The sequence below is a fragment of the Gigantopelta aegis genome, chromosome 6, assembly GCF_016097555.1.
Source record: "Gigantopelta aegis isolate Gae_Host chromosome 6, Gae_host_genome, whole genome shotgun sequence".
In the NCBI taxonomy this organism is placed as follows: domain Eukaryota; kingdom Metazoa; phylum Mollusca; class Gastropoda; order Neomphalida; family Peltospiridae; genus Gigantopelta; species Gigantopelta aegis.
The window spans coordinates 23,032,607-23,046,227 of record NC_054704.1 but is presented as its reverse complement, the minus strand read 5'-3'; positions in this window follow the sequence as shown (position 1 = coordinate 23,046,227).

The following is a 13,621-nucleotide window of genomic DNA, read 5'->3' as shown; positions in this document are numbered from 1 at the left end:
CGCACACAGACAGACGGATAGACGGATGGATAGACACACACACACACACACACACACACACACACACACACACACACACACATATATATATATATATATATATATATATATATATATATATATATATAGACAGACAGACAGACAGACAGACATATGGATGCCTCAATAGTTAAGAGCGCATCGTGGTTAGTCTTGCAATTTGCTGGCCATTCGGTGCCACAGGATCGAGTCCCAGCAACGGCATGGGACAATTTGTGAGGCCAGAAAGGATTTAATTATCCCCTGCGCCAGTGCGTTAATATGTATGTATGTAACAGTCAACCTCGACATACATACAATATATAGATATTCATACATCAATACATACATACAGACAGGGAGAGAGAGAGAGAGAGAGAGAGAGAGAGAGAGAGAGAGAGAGAGAGAGAGAGAGAGAGAGAGAGAGAGAGAGAGAGAGAGAGAGAGAGAGAGTCAAACCTCATTTAAGCAGTCACACAAGGGAGTAGAAAAAAACCCGACCACTTAAGAAAGTTGGCCGCTGATTACAGGTTCCCACATCTAAAGTCCTTAAAATATGTGTTGTTGTTTTACCGTCTGTACTGCTAATTAATGGATTATAGACTCTATAGTTGAATATAAATCAACTCTTCGGAAGTAAATGAAACTAATATTTAATCGTTTGGAATTCATTCGCTCACAAATTTGTTTTCTTTTTCCATTTAATTATTTAATTGGTACTTCATGTGGTATATCGTCAAAGATGAATCAACAAATGTCAAGCTTAGCCTACCCAAAAGCAATTTGATGCGTTCCAGTCAAGCTTTCTTACTTGATACACAGTAGATAGGTCGGGACTGAATAGGTACTTGTATTCGCGAAGGTGTGAAAATCGCTTATTTGGTGGACCATGTCACTGTTGTTTAAAATAACACTTTTTTGTGGAACAGTAAACATTAACTGTGGTCACTCAATTAAGGTGGTTGCTGGCCGCGTTGGACAGGTGACCGCTTATTACGAGTGCCTTTACATTAACATAAATACACACAAACAACCGCATACATGTGTAGGCACATAATACTCAAAACTCAGACACAAATCATTTGTGGCATGTTGATTTTCACACCCATTCGGATTTATATGTCACATTTTGAATACAAATACAATTTTTTGTTGTTGTTTTTTTTTTTTTTTTTTTTTTTTTAAAAGCTTCTCCTGTTCATTCCATATTTGCAGAATTGTGGTAGAAACACATTATTTATATTTAGGCCTTAAACATTGTGTGTGTTTTTGGAATGTATAGAAATAAATTAGGCAGGATAGGTAGGCGTTTTTATTAATGTTTGTACTGCATTATTTACTCTTTTCACCTTCATATTAAAGGGACATTCCCAAGTTTGCTACAATTTTTAAGATGTTATCGACTAACAGATACTTTTTAACGACTGTAATTTCATATCAAATATATTTTTCTGCATAAAATATTAGTGGCTGTATATTAAACGTGTTTCTGATCGTTCTAATATTTGTACTAGGTTAAATTTCATTTTATTTTCTAAAATGTTTTTCATACGTACGAAATTATTTGAAGACAAAATCCAGTTTGGGCCTTTTACAAATATTAAGAGAGAGACGTACTTCCACACATAAACACACAATCACCAAACTGAATCTCCTCAGCTCGCATTATTTCCCGAAAATAACCCAGTCTTATCAATCTTGTGTCTGCATGCGCGCGCGCGCGTGTGTATCAGTATGTGTGTGCGTGTGTGCGCGCGCGTGTGTGTGTGTGCGTGTTAGTGTGGCAGGCTAGTTCCAAACGAATAACTATGCATGTTTTCCACGGATTACAACTAATATTGTGAGTAGAATGATTGGAATACATGATGAAAAGCTCACTTTACCCATCATATCTACTCAATGCGAAGCTTTGATCCAGCACTAGATGGGAGCGGGATGGGGGTGGGGGGAGTTTGCGCTTGACCGACCTAGGTCTGTACCACTACGCCGCAAGTGACGATTTTGTTGACACTTCGCTCTTTAGCTATATCAACTTGAATACTCGCGTGTTGTCATTATCATGTTAAATCCGTGGTTGTTTAATATTAGATTAAAAACACGATAAAAAAAAACCCCAACCATATTCGTGTTGTAATAACTCGAGGTGATGTAACTTTATATAGGTCAAAGGTACGTTTTTCGTTAGTAACACGATGCTATTAAACATTGATGAACCGAACATTCGTTCATTCATTCATTCATTCATTCATCAGTGTTAAAGCCACCGTATAGTGTGCATGTTTTACTAAAGCACAATACACACACAATTACATCTTTAATACATTGGTAGTTTTTCGCCAATAACGGATACAAGAAAAGTTAAAGTTTGTTTTGTTTAATTAGACCACTAGAGCACATGGATTTATTAATTATCGGCTGTTGGATGTCAAATATTTAGTGGGTTTGTTTTACATATAGTCTTAGGGAGAAAACCCGCTACATTAGTAACAAGCGATCTTTTATATACACCATCCCACAGACAGGATAGCACATAGCACGTATTTGATATACCAGTCGTAGTACAACATAAAGTAAACGTATCATTGTCAATATGTATATATATACTCAACAGCAAAAGAAACGCAAGTTTTTTAAAGAGGCTAAAAATGTATTGAAGAGTTACATATTTCACCTGCATGTAATGTAATGGGTGTATTTTGAAGCAAATCGTAGCAGTTTTCATTTCGTTTTGTTTGCATTTACGGTTGAAGCATGTCATCAAAACATACCATAAGAAAATGTCATGAGATTGTCAAGTAAGAGATCCTCGTGAAAAACAAAAAACATGTTTTGTTCATGACATTATAGGGTATAAAAATACTCAAGTTTTTAAAATTTATTCACCAATATTTGTCGTACGAATATGCCAAGACCTACCTCACAACAGCCGGAACAAGCAATCGGACGCCTACAGGCAGGTGAAAGTGTTAGTAATGTTGCCAATGCTTTTAACGTTCACATCACAACCATTTATCGTCTGCAAGATCGTTTTGTCACCACCAACAGTACTGCTGACCTTCAACGAAGTGGCCGTCCTTGTGTCACCACCCAATGACAGGACAGACATATCCATCGCTTGCATCTTCGCGATTCATTCCTGGCAGCCAATGAAACAGCTCGACAGACAATTGGAGTCCACAACCGACCCATCAATGGTGACACAGTTAGACGTAGACTCCGTATAAACACTCTCAGTTGTCGTCGTCCTGCCTGTCGTCCCAGTTTGATTCAGCAGCACTGACAGAACCGTTTACAGTGGACCACATTTCACCGGAATTGGCGTTATCAGCAGTGGAGACGTGATTTTTACAGATGAAACTCGGGTTTGCATATCCCATGCTGATGGAAGAGTTCGAATATGGCGCAGACGTGGACATCGTTATGATGATCAGTGTGTGATGGGAAGAGATCCATGGGGTGGTCCAAGTGTTAAGATATGGGCTGCAATTGGCCTAAATCAAAGACTTGGCCCAGTTGTCTTCCAGAATATTAGTCCGGGAAGGGGTAATGGTATTACAGCTCAGCGTTACATTGATCAGGCCCTCAGACCCCATATAGTGCCTTTTTTTTGCTCGTCGTCCGTAATACACATTCCAACATGATAACGCCAGACTATACACAGCTCGGGCTACGGTTCACTTCTTACAGCAGCATAACATCAGAATGTTGCCTTGGCCAGCCCTTAGTGCCGACTTAAATCCAACTGAACATTTATGGGACGAGCTGAAAAGAAGAATTGATCAAGTTCGTCCAGGACCAAGAAATGCAGCTCAGCTTCAGGCAATCATACTTCAGACCTTTCCACTTATCTGGCCACTGGCCTTTATCAACCGTCTGATCCATTCCATGTACAGAAGGTGTGTCGCAGTTGTGAATGCAAATGGTGGACATACACGATATTGATTATTGATTACTCTTGTCTGGGTTGTCTGCCCTTGTTATCATTTATGACTGATGCCTATTAACATTCCTTGAAGTTAAAACACTTTTGGCTTCAATAATATTTTTTATTAGTTTACATCAGTTTTGTACAATGCTATCTAAAAATAAATACCATTCGTATTCTTATTGTAACTTGCGTTTCTTTTGCTGTTCAGTATATATATATATATATATATATATATATATATATATATATATATATATATATATATATATATATATATATATATTCACGAGATAAAGGCTTTTATGTTTATATTGCACAGAATAAATGTTTAAAGGTAACGAAGAAAAAATTTAACAGCTTTCAATAATTTATTTATTGGTCATTCGTAAACATTATGAAATGATTTGCATAATTATGATGTGTCATAAAGTTTGTCAAATTTCCACTATTTATAATATTATATTTGTTATTATCACGCAATGAAAATTTAATATAATGCTATGTTTGTCGTTATTACGCAATACAAATATAATATAATATTATGTTTGTTATTATCAAGCAATGAATATTTGGTATAATTTCATTGCATATTCAGACAGAATCTAATGCAATCAATTCTCATCCATTTCCATCGATGGTGTATTAAGTTACAGGGAAATGCATTCTATATATGCCGACATATTTTCGTTTCTAAAGTTTGAGGAGGGCGGAATTTGGAAAAAAGCCATTTAGTAAGGTCAACGCGAGCGCGGACCAAATAGCAGACACTTCGCAAACTTGAAGTACACCGAGTGGGAGCCGTGCTCTGATTGGCTGAATTTCGATTCCTCGGTGAAGCCTGTATTTTACCTAAGTCTACAAAGAGTAACTGCATCCAAAACATGTCCGGACTCTAAAATTTAACCCAAAATAGTTAAGACTGCTCAGCCAAAAGGTTTTTAAGGTGATTTTGAGCAATTGAACGGGCGCCAAAATAAAATGCGTTAGACTACTTATAAAAAAATAAACATAAGAATTTTGAACTGCTTCCAAAACGTTTAAAGTCTAACTAGCCCCAAAAAAGAGGTTGTTACCTGTCCTAGGAAAGGTTGTTAGCGGGGATGTCGTCACGGAGAGGCGATGAATAGGGACGAGTCCAGATGGTTGAGGGCGTACCGGTTTGCGGACTTGGCGATGCTCTCGGTGATTGGACGGTAATCTTCCCCGGCAACGGTCTTGATGACGCGGTGGATGGTCGGGTTGTCCATTTCATCGAGAAGCATCCCTTGGTTGAAAAGTCACTTCCGGCGGACGGTAAGGCAGATCCCTCGCCCATCGTTTATCGTGATCCTACGCACCGAGAACTCTCCTTCGGTTCGTGGCAGAGGTTGATACGACTCCGGGCTCGGTTCACAAAGGAGCTGACGGACATCCCCAATGTTGGTCTTCACCAGCCTCGCGTAGCGTGTTGGTAACTTGCCGGCCTGCAGTGACCAAGGTTGTTCAGAGGGCTGGTCATTCGCTGGAGATGAAGTAGGTGGGGGCGGTTGTGTCGGCGGACTTGGCTTGGCTGGTTGGTCGCCTGGTGACACAATCGCCTTTCGTTTTCCAACGACCACAAGACGGGCCTGGGACTCTACAGCTCCACTCTTCCTGGGTGGGGGTGGCATCGCTGGAATCCCGGGGGTTGAAGTAGTCGGAGTTGTGGGTGGCGATTCCATCAGGGCCTGGTTAAAGACCGTGTCCGCCACTGGCGAGTCGTCAACTGGATCCTGCAGAGCTGGAACAGCTGGCCTCACTGGTGTTGACTTGGGCTTGGGGGGTACAACGAGAAAAGTCGCCGCCGGTAGTTGAGCTACCGGTTTTGACCTCCCCCGGTCCGCCCCTGGCGCGTCCGTCTTCCTCCTCCTTCTCCTCCTAGGTGGTTTCTTTACCGGGACACCGTACACCAAGGTCACGGTTGCCCGTGACCCGGTGTACGCGACGCGGTACTCCAATAACACTCCATACGTTGTTATGAGTCCCCCCAGGTGGGGGGTAACTCCAGAGAGCATGAACATAGGTCCTGCTTCATCTTAAACAAAATTGCAAGAATGCAAGAATCGACTGAAGAATCCGAGAGAGTAAGGATTTGCCCTGGTGCTTATAAAGCTTTTAGAGTCCAGACTTGAGACTCTAATAATTAGAGTCTGAGACAGTAATGTCATGACAACGCCATACAAATTGTATGCGTGTGACGCCATTAGATATTGAGTTTTATAAACACGGGCCCAGATCTATTTATTCGTATTGCGTATTCGCATTCGCATAAATGTTGTCTGTAATCCGAATTTATTGTTGGTGGGTTTTGTGGGTTTTTTTGCAAATAAATTAAGTAGATTCTGTTACTGTGTGTCGTGTGCGAGTGCAAAAAAAATAAATCTAAAAAAGAGAAGAGAATCATCACTGTTGTGTTTTCTTATGTATGAAATTTTAAATGACGCATTATGGAAGGAAGGAAAGAAATGTTTTATTTAATGACGCACTCAACACATTTTATTTACGGTTATATGGCGTCGGACATATGGTTACGGACCACACAGGTATTGAGAGGAAACCCGCTGTCGCCACTTCATGATTATTTTCGATTAGCAGCAAGGGATCTTTTATATGCACCATCCCACAGACAGGATAGCACATACCACGGCCTTTGATATACCAGTCGTGGTGTACTGGCTGGAACGAGAAATAGCCCAATGGGCCCACCGACGGGGAGCGATCACAGACCGACCGCGCAGCAAGCGAGCGTTGTACCACTGAGCTACGTCCCGCCCCTCGACGCATTATGAATTGCGTATACACACATACCCACATGAGAATGAATGAATGAATGTTTAACGACACCCCAGCCCGAAAAAATACATCGGCTATTGGGTGTCAAACTATGGTAATGCAAATAAATAAAGTGATGAACAACCAGTGTTCTAGCTAGCAATAGAGGGGCGCTGCGCCCTGCCCCCGTTTTGTGCCGCGCTGCTGTGTTTGTTACCGCACCGCCCCTGATTATCACCGCCCTTCCCTAATTCAATGTCAAATAAAAATACAAAATCTTGCTTTCCTGTCAAAGCGTGTACAGTGTTGTTACGAGTCTGAATTCCCACTAAAAAACGTTTGACAATACAATACATTGTTTGGCCACAGTTGTGAAAGCAGACAGCAGTAACGTGGTATGTTTGATCTTTTCTATTGTTAGTCGATATGACTGCAGACGAGCGGACAGGCAGTCTTACAAAGCTTGAATGCGAAGTAATCCTCACACCGTCACGCACATAACCACACACCACCTAGCAAACATCTAGATGAAAGTAGACCATCATGATAAACTTCGACAGAACGTCAAATCCGAAATTTATTAAAATTAAGTAAATTTTTGAAAGTAATTTTTGCCTTTGCAAATACCCAGACCAAGATACATATAGTTTTAACTGATGTCAGTAGTCCTTATCAATGACACATTGATTGCATCTTTATAATATGGCACAGAGTAAACTAGCAACACTGGTTATTTGGTCTATGTAGGCATAACTGTGTTTTGTTAAAAGCATGTCTGCAAAAGCTATTTAATGAAATCTATCTAGACCTTGACATGCAATAATAGCCGCTTTTAAATGCAGTGAGCAACTTGTTACAAATATATCCTTATGTCAGTTTTTTAATTTGTTTGTTCTTTTATCATTCTCTTTTTCTTCTTTTTTCATTTCTTGATTTTAGGTGATCCAGCCTTTTGTAAAACATTTTAATAGTTAAAGTTTGATTTTATTTAACGACACCACTAGAGCATATTGATTTATTAATAATCGGCTATTGTATGTCAAACATTTGGTAATTTTGAAATTTAGTCTTAGAGAAAAACCCGCTACTTTTTTTCTTTAGTAGCAAGGGATCGTTTATATACACTATCCCACAGACAGGGTAGTACATACCATGGCACATACCAGTCGTGTTGCACTGGCTGGAACGAGATTTTTTTAATAGTGTCTATATTTAGTACATTAGTACAATAATATTGCAAACGGCGATGAATGTACTGTTTCATCAAACATCCAAATTTAATAATAATAAATTTGGGTTTAGAAATTGATTGTCCCACTCCCTCCAAAAACGTTTTTAAATTAAAACCAGCATAGATATTTCCACATAATATATGATATTTATGAATGTAAAAAATTCGATCATATCCAGCACTTGCCTCAAAAATAAGATTTCCGCGTTAAAAATGCCCTACAATTAAATTAGCGCCCTGCCCCATCAAAATCCCAGCTAGAACACTGAGCAACATATATATAAATTCAAGATTTAAACAAAAACAGTGTAAAGAACTGTGCAAAAACACAAATATCACAGATTTTACTCAAAACGTAACTTTTGTGATTTCACCATTTGGCTGATAGAGAGAGAGAGAGAGAGAGAGAGAGAGAGAGAGAGAGAGAGAGAGAGAGAGAGAGAGAGAGAGAGAGAGAGAGAGAGAGACCGTTGCCGTCACATATGCTACGCCTAGCGATAAAGCAGCAAGGAATCTTTTATATGCACTTTCCCATAGATAGGATAGCACATACCACGGCCTTTGGTGGACCAATAGTTCATTGAGAGCAATCGATCCCATATAATGACCCATCGTTCTTCAGACGAGCGCTCTACCACTGAGCTACACCCTGTCCCTGATTCTAAACAGGTCGTTTCCATCTGTAACTTTCTAGGGAAGAAAGGAAGGAAGGAAATGTTTTATTTAACGACGCACTCAACACATTTTATTTACGGTTGAATGGCGTCGGACATATGGCTAAGGACCATACAGATACTGAGAGAGGAAACCCGCTGTCCCAATTCATGGGCTACTCTTTTCGATTAGCAGCAATGGATCTTTTATATGCACCTTCTCACAGACAGGATAACATACCACGGCCTTTGATATATCAGTCGTGAACTGGCTGAAGCGAGAAATAGCCCAATGGGCCCACCGACGGGTATCCATCCCAGACCGACCGCGCATCAAGCGAACGCTTTACCACTGGGATAAGTCCCGCCCCTCTTTCTAAGGAAGGCATGCAATAGAAATAAAGTAAATGATAGAAGCTGATGTTCATTACTTAAAACATGAAATATGTGGATCACTTCGATGTACTAAAGTTTATTTAATAATGTTAAACCCTTCATTTTATCACAGCTTTGAATACAGTTAAAAAGCAATCAAATCTTAAGAGATCGAGGTTTCGGACTGACAACGAACAGAAATACGGAAATTACCGAGTGTATCGGTACTGGTTGGGTGTATCGTAAAACGTATTATTTACCCATTGAGTCATAATATATCGGTTTACCGATAAGACTGCACATAATATTTCGGTTTGATTGTGTTATACTGATGCTAAAAATTCAAGCGCCTTAAAAAGCTCCTGGAGAAAGGCTTGTATATAATATAATAAATCAGTTGGAAGATTAGTGTCCGATGTCTTCTAGTGCTCGATTACCTCACCTTCTCACTAGATATACCCACTCTTGGTTTTCCCATTCCAACCAGCGAGTTTTACTTACTTATCAAATACTCCCTTCTCAAGCAAATGTTGCGCTGGAGCATGACTCCACCCCATATTAAGGTCGGTTTCGTCAGTCAAGACCACCCCCACTCCCTGCTAAAATTTAAGTACACGCCCCTGCAGGTGCAATGACATCTGTAATAAAATTGATAATATGAAAGATCATTTCCTGCAGGTTTCTTCCTTTATGACTACTAAATGTTACAGGTGCCATTGTAGTTGATTAACAGTGTGCTCGGGTGTCAAACAAACAGGTATAAATGTTCTCATCTGTAATTTAAGTTATATATAGCCGTGTTGCATGTCCGTGGATTAAACAGTGTACAGCCTCGGCTGATGCATGATACTGTTTCGTGACCGACCAGTGACACGAATTATATTATAATTTAGTACAAAGAGTTCAGAGAAAATAGTTCCGTATATCTACTAATGTTAATATTATTATTAAGCATTAAACAGTAGTCCAGCGGTAAAGCTCTCGCTTGACGCGTGGTCGGTTTGGGATCGATCCCCGTTAGTGGGCCCATTGGGATATTTCTATTTCCAGCCAGTGCACCACGACTGGTATAACAAAGACCGTGGTATGTGTTATCCTGTCGGTGGGATGGTGTGTAAAAAAAAACTCCTTTGCTACTAAAAATACAGCGGGATTCCTAAGACATATTTAAAAATCAATTTGCTCTAGTGATGTCGTTAAACAATATCAACAAGACCTTGTTATCAGCGTGGTTTATAATGCATAATAATAATGTTAACATTAGTCTAAAAATAAATGAAAAATAAATTGTTCAAATTAAACACACACACCATAACTGACACATAAGACGTTTCTACGAGTTGGTCACTTCATAGAATATCTTTTATTTGGTTCGCACTAATGGAATTTTATAAACACGGGGCGGGACAGCTCAGTGGTAAAGCGCTCGCTCGATGCGCGGTCGGTCTGGGATCGATCCCCGTCGGTGGGCCCATTGGGCTATTTCTCGTTCCAGCCAGTGCACCACGACTGGTATATCAAAGGCCGTGGTATGTACTACCCTATATGTGGGATGGTGCATATAAAAGAACCCTTGCTGCTAATCGAAAAGAGTAGCCCATGTATAGTGGCGACAGCTGGTTAACTCTCAATATGTGTGTGTTCCTTAACCATATATATATTTGTTTATAAACACTATCCCACAGACAGGATTGTACACACCACGGTATTTGCAACATTTGTTATAGGCGCACTAGTTGGAAGGCAAAATATTCCAATGGACCCTATATCGATCACATATTAGTCGATCACTTTACCACTGGGCCCCATATATATATATATATATTCTTTATTCCTCTTAAAGAGAGTTGTAACAACAAAACAACAGATATACAGATATACATACTAAAGAAATAATTACAGCACAGAGACAAACAAGTATACATATTAGTGATAACTACAGAGAAGAATTAAAAGAAAACGATTTTCAAAATAAACATAATATTAAATGTATTTTACAATTGTACATGCACACAAGGTGTGCCGTTTTGCTGTGCACTGTATCTCAGTTATTAATTAACGTGTTAAAATATGTTTTACTTAATACATGTATGAATTCTACGACAATCTCAACATAGGATTTCATGGTATCTTTATTAAGGTTTAAGGGCGGATTGCAAGATAGTAATTGAGTAATAAACGCCTCGTCTGAAAGATAATGCAATTCTGTGCTTAGCTCAATTGGACCAATATCTAAGATTGAACACCAAAAGTCATCTCTGGTTTTAGATAAATACTGACAGCTAATTATAACATGTATAAGAAGATCGGAGTAATGTAAATTACAAAGGGAACAAAAACCTTGAGATGATCGAGGCCTCCATGTAGCGCATATACTTATAACATGATGTGTCTGTTCTTTTAGCAAAGGGTTTGAACGAGAAATATTCCATGCTTTATGTATTTGTAGGTTTGGGTGGATTTGTAGAAAATGATTAGTATCCGGAGTTACAGATTTTTGTCTTTTCCATTCTGTTTCCTCAAACTCGAAGACACAATTCTTCACTATTCTTTTCCATGTTTGTTTGGGAGGAAATATGGACGTTTTATAGTAGTCATTTAAGTATGCAATTAATTTATATTTGCAAAGGATCCTATGTATGTCTGCTGAAAATCCAACTGGAGAAGAAATGCACATATTTTTTAAACATAATAATCTGCTTGTTATAACCTTATAGGGTAACGTCCATGTAGGTAAGCGAAGGAGATGTCCTAGGAATATAGTTTATTAGTGTCTATTTTGCTTCAACTGAAATAGTACCAATTAACCCTAAACATATGTTTTGTTCGTGTCCTTTTTGGTAAACCCTGAATACTTTTTATTGCAAATCTGAAGGCCCTTTCTAGTGCTAATAACTCGCTTTTGGTAATAGAGTTCCATAGTTCACACCCATAAAGAGCTTTGGATAAGCAAAGAGAATTAACTAATTTTACACTTGTAGCTGGATTTAGGCCGCGTGGGTGACACCCTGATTGCAAAAGTACCATACTTGTAGACTTGATAGTCTTACATGCTTGTAAGGTTCGATCCCAGTTATTTAGATTTTTATTCAAAGTGATGCCAACATGTTTTATAGAATTTGTGATAGATATTTGTTTATTATATAGAAAAAAAGGGTGGATCCCCCTCTCTACAGAAATTAATCATTTGACTTTTAAGCGACGAGAATATGAATCGCCATTTTAAGCTATATTGTTCACAGATCAATAGCATATCTTGTATATTGCTTGATGTAGGAGAAATAATAGCTATATCGTCCGCTTTGTGTGGGGCAAGATACGTGAACATCAAGTATCATAGTTCCTTTTTTTTTATATCCGCTTAACTTGCTTAGCAATTCGTTTATGTATAAAACATATAGTTTAGGAGAAAGAATACTACCTTGACATAACCCCCTTTGTTGCCTGAAGTACTGTGAGTATATATTGTTTACAAAAACACAACATTTGGCATTGCTATATATCCTGTTCAAAATAAGCCAGACTTTAGGATGGATTCCTATTTCTGATAATTTATATAGCAAACCTGCATGCCAGACAGTATCGAAGGCTTTTGAACTATCCAGAAATGCGACACAAGTGCCGTCACTGCGTTTCTTATAGTGATTTAATGTTTCTTGTAACACAAAAGAAGCATCGATGCTCGACAGGCCTTTTTGAAATCCACATTGATGATTATTCGGGTAATCAGCCGATGAGACTAGCTGTGGCATTAATGATTCTAAAACTTTCTCAAAAATCTTAAAAACTACAGATAAAAGCGTGATCCCTCTATATGAATCTGGACTTAATTTGGACATATTATGTCCTTTGTAAATGCATACCAAGATACCGCGATGCCATTCATCAGGAATACATCCATTGTTAACCATTAGTGAAAATAGCCTTGATAGGCAGAAGAAGAGATATTCGCCTCCATATTTAATATGTTCATAAAATATTCCATCTAGGCCACATGACTTGTTATTTGGAAGCTTGGAGCATATATTGCTAACTAAATTTGGTGAAATATTAAAGTTTTCATCCGATCTTAGTGCATCAGCTTTAAATGCCGACACCTTGGCTTCTAAGCTTGATTTAAATTTATCATCAAAATTCGCGTCTGTTGGGTCGCTAAACACTTTGCAAAAATGACCAGCCATAGAGTTACAAATATCTACTGGATGAGTAATAACTTTCGTATCGACCATGAGGGACATTATTGAGCTACTTCTTTTTTTATTACGAAGTGTGGTCCATAACGAATTACCCACCAATGGTGTCCCCACTACCCCAATACAACTCTGGCGTGCACCAAAATTATCAAAATTGCCCTAGCCAGTGTCCAACGATTGACAAATGAACTGTCACGGTATGTGCTGTCTTGTGTGTAAAAAACATGCATGATAAAATAGCTCTTGGTGCTCATGAGAAAATGTAGCACGTATTGTCAAAAGACTTAGTCAACGCGTCAGAATTATAAAATAGCAGATAGTTATTTTACCAGGGTGTTTTAACGGTGTCTTTAAATAAAACAAATGTTCACTATTGACCGCTTGACAGACGCCCCGTTGTGGTGTCATCACTCTTCCAATGAAAATCACGATT